Source organism: Archocentrus centrarchus, chromosome 17, assembly GCF_007364275.1.
Source record: "Archocentrus centrarchus isolate MPI-CPG fArcCen1 chromosome 17, fArcCen1, whole genome shotgun sequence".
Taxonomy (NCBI): Eukaryota; Metazoa; Chordata; class Actinopteri; order Cichliformes; family Cichlidae; genus Archocentrus; species Archocentrus centrarchus.
Genome location: NC_044362.1, coordinates 23,235,750 through 23,244,079, shown reverse-complemented (window position 1 = coordinate 23,244,079; position 8,330 = coordinate 23,235,750).

Sequence of the window (8,330 nt, the reverse complement as noted above, 5' to 3'; positions counted from 1 at the left end):
CGTGGGTGGTGTCCAAATAATAGAAAGTGGGGGGAAAACCCTGTAGATTCATGACGTGTACAATTATAAGCATGTACAATGTGTGGCAAATGATCTTTCCAGTGTTCCTTCTCTTTTTCACCTAGTGTTCTTAACATCTGCAAAAGCGTCCTATTAAACCTCTCGGCAGGGTTACCTTGAGGGTGATATGGTGATGTTCTTGAGTGTCCGGTACCTGATTTCTCCCTCAAGGTCTTGAAAAGTTCATTCTCATACTCACGGCCTTGGTCGTGATGGAGTCGTGCTGGGTATCCAAAACGTGGGATGAACTCTCCAAAGATCCGTTCAGCTGCTGTCTTCCCAGATTTGTTTTTGGTTGGGTACGCCTGGGCAAACCTGGTAAAGTTGTCTACGATCACAAGGATATATTCGTATCCCCCCCGGCTGGGCTCCAGGTGAAGGTAGTCGACGCAGACCAGGTCTAAAGGCGAGCTGGATGTTATGGTGCCCATAGGAGCACGTACTTGGGTTGTTGGTTTCTTGTTGATGATGCATGGACATTTTCTTGTAACATAGTCCTCAATGTCCTTTTTCATGTATGGCCAGTAGAATCTTTCCCTTGCCAGTGCCAGTACTCTCTCTGTGCCGATGTGTCCCATGTTGTCATGTAGGTGTTTTAACACAGTCTCTTTATATTTGGCTGGGAGGACCAGTTGTTGTCTATCATTTGTCTGTCTATACATTAATCCATTTTCAAAATGTAGTTTGTTCCATTCCTGCAACATTTTTCTTGCTGTTTTACTCACTGTGTTTCTGATGTTATTTGTTAAAACTGTCATTTTCTCCTTTAGTCTTATTATCTCACCAACAGTTTTGTCCTCTCTTTGTGCTTTGGCAAGCTCACCTTGGTCCATTACAGGGACAAGTGACTGTGGTTCTTGAGTTGCGTTGGCAGCGAGGGCTAGGGCAGCAACCCATGCGACATCACTTTCTTGAGCTGCTCTAGCCCCATTCCAAGTTGCTTGAACCACTTCAGGTGATAGTTCTTCCGTGCATTCATTGACATACTTGTCGATATTACGGGGCAGCCGTGACAGTGTGTCAGCATCAACATTGGCCTTGCCGGGTCTGTACTTGACATTAAAGCGAAAGTCTGACAGTTCTCCGACCCAGCGATGCCCCACAGCGTTGAGCTTGGCTGTACTCATTACATAGGTCAATGGATTGTTATCCGTGTATATCGTAAAGTATGGGGCGTAATACAGGTAGTCTCTAAAACGCTCACACACTGCCCATTTGAGTGCAAGGAATTCTAGCTTGCCACTATGGAGTCGATAATTCTTTTCAGCTGGAGACAGCGTCCTGGACCCATACCCTATCACCCTTAACTTCCCGACCTGGCGCTGGTAAAGAACAGCACCGAGGCCCTGTTCTGAGGCGTCCGTGTGGAGGCAGAAGGGTAAGTTAAACTCAGGGTAGGCCAGAACTGGAGGGCTCGTAAGCATGTCAATGAGCTGTTCGAGTACTTGCTGGTGTTCACTAGTCCACATGACAGGGGTCCTGGATGACAACTGGGGACCTTTAGTCTTTGGCCGGGGAGACAGCTGGATTGACATGCTGGGCTTGACTTTCAATAGCTCATAGATAGGCTTTGCAATACGTGAAAAGTCTTGTATGTAGCTCCGATAGTAACTCAAGAAGCCCAGTAGACGTCTGACATCACCAACTGTCTGGGGTGTTTTTGTCTTTAAAGATTGGACTGCCGGGACTTCCGGGTGAACATGGCTGGCTAGAAGGTGTGCTCTCGCTGTGCCCCAGCTTCCACCAATACTTATTACCGTATATTACGCGCTACTGCCAAGATTTTTCAAGTGAGTGGACTGTGTGATGTTTATTGAATATTTTTTCGTTCAAGTTCTGGTGTTTTGAGGCATTAACATGTCAAAACAAACGAAAATTTAACCAAAAAGGTTGACGGCGACCGCTAGCCAAACCGATGTGCTTATCAAGAAGCTACCACAAGCCTCCGAGGACACCGAGGCCTTAATACGCAAAGTTTCTGAATGATTTTGCGAGGTGTTGGAACAAAAACTGTCCAAGCTCTCAGAGGCTCTGGACAAAGTTTCTTCTGCAATGGAAGGCCACTCAACACGCATCGCAGCAGCGGAGCAGAGAGTCGCGAATGTAGAGGACACCGTTAACGACTTGGAGGGGAGACTGGCGGAAGCCGAGAGGAAAATCATAACAATGGTTAACAGTTTGGATGACATGGAAAATAGAAGCAGACGAGACAATATTCGGATCATAAACTTGAAGGAAGGAGTGGAGGGCAAGAACCCTATCCAGTTTTTCGAAAGTTGGCTCCCCTCACTGCTCAGTCTGGATAGGAACACCATGGCCAAAACTCGCATTAAAATGGACCGCGCACATCGGGGTCTCGGCCCACAAGGCCCGCGACCCCGGCCAGTTATAATCAAGCTTCACAATTCCAGAGACAAGCAGCGGATTATGGCAGCGGTAAAGACGACACCTGAGCTGAAACACGAGGGGCAGCGGATTTACGTGCATCAAGATTTATCCTCAGCAGTCCGTGAGAAAAGACGACGCTTTAATGAGACGTGCCAGGCTCTTATTAAGAAAGGCATCCGCTTCGGCACGCGATACCCTGCTACGCTCACTGTGTCTCATAACGGCACTCAACATAAATTCAATACGCCAGAGGAGGCCCAGAACTTTATTGACTCTCTGGGTTGAGAAGGCGGCACCAGAGGAGAAATCCACTAAACAACACGGCCCTCTGGATGACGTGAGTGCGTTAAGCATATACTGCTTCAAAGAAGGAAAAAAGAAACACAACAATGGGAAGTGGACTCCATCTAGCCCTTTACTCTCACAAGTATATGGATAGAGTCAAACTTTTTGTTATGTAATTATTCATCTTCATTTAAATATTCTGCCTCTTTATAATAGACAGTAGCCTGGTTTAATTTTTAATTTGGGGGAAACTGGAGTGGGATTCTTGATTTCTGTTTTTCCCTGTGGAGTGGAGACAGCCTATAGCTACACCTGGTTTCTTCTTTTCACCACCGGTAGGTGGCTCTTTATGTTTTGAAAAATACCTACATGTACACTTGTTGTGTAACTCGCTTATTGTTCTTGTTTTGATGTATATAGTTTTTTGGCCAGCAGAGTATGGTAACAGTGTTCATGCCAGTACAGGTAGTTCTGATCAAAGCTTAGTGTTGGTTACTGATTTTATGTTTTGTTCTGGATCCTTTGATTTATCCTGTGGGTAATATTCTGTATAAAATCGATTTGAGGTGGTTATATGAGTAATATAAGAATATCAACCTTCAACGTGAAGGGAATCAACCATGTTATTAAGAGGCGTAAAATACTCTCCACGCTTAAAAAAGATAGGGTTCAGGTTGCATTGCTACAGGAAACTCACCTAACTGATCTTGAACACCAAAAACTGAAAAGGGATTGGGTGGGACAAATTTATTACTCCTCCTATAACTCCAAAAGCAGGGGGGTAGCAATACTGATTCATAAAAAGTTAGCCTTTACTGTGGATAAAATTATAAAAGATGCAGATGGACGATTTGTCGTAGTCACTGGGCTCCTCCATGGTGAACAGATGCTTCTAGGCAGTGTATACGCCCCAAACACGTACGACAGTGCGTTTTACTCAAAATTTCTGGCTGAAGTCTCCCTGATTTGCCCTACCCATGTTCTGATTGGCTGTGACTTTAACTGTGGTATTGATCCCAGTGTGGATTATAACCCACCCAAAAATAATCCACCCTCAAAAATGGTAAGAGCCACAGTCGAACTGTGCACTGATCTTGAGCTGCTTGATGCCTGGAGACTATGTAACCCACGTGTAAAAGATTTTACTTTCTTCTCACGTCCTCATCACTCCTTATCAAGAATAGATTACTTGTTTGTTTCTAGATCAGTTCTGGACAGGACTCTGACCTGCTCAATTAACCCATGTGTCCTCTCTGATCACTCATCAGTGTTTATGGAGTTGTTACCACCTTATTATGATCCAGTAACAAGAAATTGGCGTTTAAACCCAACTTTGCTGAGTGATCCTGATTTTACCTTGGAGCGGGACTTTAAACAGTCTCCATCCACCTTAGTGTTGAAAAAATTAGATGCAGCCAGATCTGCATTAGATCAATTACTCACTCAACAAGCAGAAAAAGCAATATATTATGCAAAACACAGATTATTTGAATCTGGAAATAAACCTGGACGCCTTCTCGCCCGACTTGCTCAAGGGAAAAATGGGCCCTATGTAATATCCTCTTTGAAGGACAAGAAAGGTGATGTACACTTTGAAACTAAAATGATCACCAAAATAATTAAACAGTTCTATCAAGAACTCTACTCTTCTGAATGCTGTAATACAGCAAATCTCTGTGATGCTTTTTTTGATAAATTGAAGCTCCCTGTGTTGTCAGAGCAAAGCAGATCAGATTTGTGCAAACCCATTACAACCCAGGAGGTCTTACAGGCTATAAGATCTCTTTGGGCCTGATTTTTACAAAAAAATGGCCAATCACATCGTCAACCCTTTATTAAACATGTTTAAAGAATCTTTTGAACTGGGTATACTACCGCCAACTCTAAATGTAGCCCACATATCCTTAATCCTGAAAAAGGATAAACCCCCTGATTCATGCACATCATACAGGCCTATTAGTTTGCTAGGGGTAGATGGAAAGATCTTGTCAAAGATCCTGGCAGGGAGACTAGAGAATGTGATGGCAACCTTGGTGAGGCCTGATCAGACGGGATTTATAAAGAACAGGTACTCCCATTCCAATGTGCGACGACTTTTAAACATTTTACAATATTCACAGAATGCGAACTATAAGGCTCTAGCAATATCTTTAGATGCAGAGAAGGCATTCGACCGGGTGGAGTGGGAGTATCTATTTAATGTTTTGGGCAGGTTTGGTCTGGGCCTGGAATTTATTAGGTGGGTTAAATTGCTGTACAGTGCCCCCACTGCAAGGGTCTTGGTAAATGGCTCTACTTCTGAGTTGTTTCACCTAGGTAGAGGAACCCGTCAGGGCTGTCCCCTTTCCCCCTTATTATTCGCACTGGCAGTGGAACCACTAGCGGAGGCTATAAGAATCAACCCTGAGATTACTGGAATTCGATTAGGAAATATTGAATACAAAATTTCACTCTATGCTGATGACATTTTACTATTTATTACTAAACCAGAAACATCTATCTCAAAATTAATCTCTGTTATTGATCAATTTGGCCAAATCTCAGGGTATAAAATTAATTTTGAAAAGTCTGAGGCCTTGCCACTGGGGGTTCAGAGGTCTGGTTGGGACCCCCCTGCTGACTTTCCCTTCAGATGGTCAACCACAGGTTTTGCATATTTGGGCATTAGAGTATCTGCAAATACCTCTGAGTTGTACAAATTAAATTTCAAAGCAGTTCTGGACTCAATTAAGAGTGATCTGAATAGATGGTTTGACCTCCCACTGTCCTGGATAGGTAGGATGAGTTTAATAAAAAGGAACATCCTCCCCAGGATACTTTACCCTATGCAAATGCTACCTCTTAAAATTAATAGAACAACCCTCTCTGAAATTGAAAACTGCTTATCCAAATTTATATGGCATGGGAAGAAACCTAGACTTAAGATGAAGATTTTACAACTTCCAATTGACAGGGGGGTCAGGCTATCCCTAACTTATTATATTATTATTGGGCATGTCATGCCAGGTTAATATCGGGGTGGCTACACTCTTTTTTACACCAATCTGAACCGCATGTAGACAGTTGGTGTTGTGAGCCCCTTTCGCTACTCTCTCTTTTGTCCACAGATCTAGCTGAGCTTCCAGTCGGGGTTAGAAACAATAACTTACTGCTTATAACATTAAAAGTTTGGCGTAATATTATGAGTCACATTGGGAGAAGGAAATATTCAAGTGCAATGCAGCCGCTTATTAAAAATAGAGCCTTTCCCCCTGGTATGGGTCCAAGTATATTTGACAACTGGTATCACAAAAATTTTAAATTGGTTTGTGACTTGTTTGAAGAAGGTAGGTTTGTGTCCTTTAGACAAATACAAGTTAAGCATAATATCTTACAGAAGGACTTCTTTGGTTTCCTTCAAGTAAGACATTTGTACAATCACTTATTTTTCCAGACGACCAGCCAATTTTAAACCCCATAGAAAGTTCTCTGCTTAAATTTAACACAGGTCCTGACCATAAAAAGAAATTCATTTCATTGCCAAGATGGCGCTGGTGAGGTCAGCAGCCGTCGTACCTGCTCCTACGCTTTGTTTGTCTATATTAGGTTTAGCTCTAATTTTGGACTTTATAATTCCGCCTGCTCTGTGTCATATCACGTATGACAGACAGACTCTTTTTAATATCAGAATACAGCACTCTGGCTGTATTCTGACACCTTTTTCTCCCGACCCGACTTGGCCTCGGGAGATACTGCGTTTCCAGTGGGCCAGCTCAAACAAAGGACCCAGGTCACGGACAAGGCCCCGAGGGAAAAGAGCCGGCGTAAGAGAGAGGCTGAGGCGCAGAGCGCACCAAACGCCACTGCCGAGCATCCTGTTGGCTAATGTCCAGTCACTGGATAACAAGCTGGACGAACTCAGGGCCAGGATACAGTTTCAGAGGGACATAAGGGACTGCAACATCATCTGTCTCACGGAGACATGGCTGACTCCCCTCATACCGGACCACGCCGTACAGCCGTCGGAGTTCTTCAGTGTTCATCGCACGGACAGAACGAGTGAGTCTGGAAAATCAAGAGGAGGAGGTGTGTGCCTAATGATTAATAACAACTGGTGTGACAGTAGGAATGTTGTCCTTCTGAAACAATCATGTTCACCTAACCTGGAGCTCCTAACCCTGAAATGCCGTCCCCACTACCTGCCCCGCGAGTTCACTTCGGTCATCTTCAGCGCCGTCTATATTCCACCTCAGGCGGACACACACACTGCACTATCCGAGCTACATGAGGCGATTTCCACCTATCAGGCTAACCAGCGTGATGCGGCTCTCATCGTAGCCGGGGACTTTAACAGTGCAAACTTGAAAAAGCTGATACCGGAATTGATTCAACACATCGACTGCCCCACCAGAGGAGAGAGGACCCTAGACCACTGCTACTCTCCATTCAAAGATGGCTACAAAGCAAAGCCTCTTCCGCCTTTTGGGAAGTCTGACCACACCTCTGTCTTTCTCATGCCGAAATACAAACAACGGCTCAGGCAGGAACCCCCTGCTGTGAGAGAAGTGACACGGTGGTCTGATCAAACAGAGGCCGCTCTGCAGGGTGCGTTGGATTCAACCGACTGGGACATGTTTCGCAGCAGCGCGGGCGGAGACATCGAGGAGTTTACGGAAACTGTTGTGGGATTTATTGGGAAAGTTGTTGAAGACACTTCACTTAGGAGGACCATCAGGACTTTTCCCAACCAGAAGCCGTGGGTGGATAAATCTGTCCGCGACGCCCTGAGGTCCCGCACCGTTGCCTACAACTCCGGCCTCGCCTCTGGGAACATGGAGGACTACAAGGTTGCATCATACAACATCCGCAGAGCGGTGAAAGAGGCTAAACATCGCTACGGCCGCAGACTGGAACAGCAACTACAACAGTCTGACTCCAGGGGACTGTGGCAGGGACTACGCACCATCACGGACTACAAAGCACCACACACACACCCGGTGAGTGCCGACGCTTCTCTGGCTGATGAACTCAACATCTTCTTTGCGCGCTTTGAGTCGGGAAGCCGACAGCCCGCTGCGCTCCCGGCCGGAGGGGCGGAGACACTCACTGTGACGGAGCGCGACGTGAGGAGGGCGTTTAGACGTGTAAACACCAGGAAAGCGGCTGGACCAGACGGTATTAGTGGACGTGTCCTTAAGACCTGCGCTGACCAGCTGGCACCTGTGTTTACAGTGATATTCAACCTCTCACTGAAACTGTGTGTGATTCCCACCTGCTTTAAAAAGTCCATCATAGTCCCTGTCCCAAAGAAACCACACCCCAGCAGCCCCAATGACTTCAGGCCCATAGCACTCACCTCTGTGGTGATGAAGTGTTTTGAGAGACTCATCAAGACATTCATCACCTCCTCACTGCCCACCACCCTCGACCCACTACAGTTTGCATACCGGCCAGACAGATCCACAGATGACGCCATATCCTTCCTCCTCCACAAGACCCTTTCACACATAGACACTGGTAAGGGGAACTATGTGAGAGTGCTGTTTGTAGATTACAGCTCAGCATTCAACACCATAGTTCCCTCCAGGCTGGTCTCTAAGCTGCTGGACCTGGGCCTG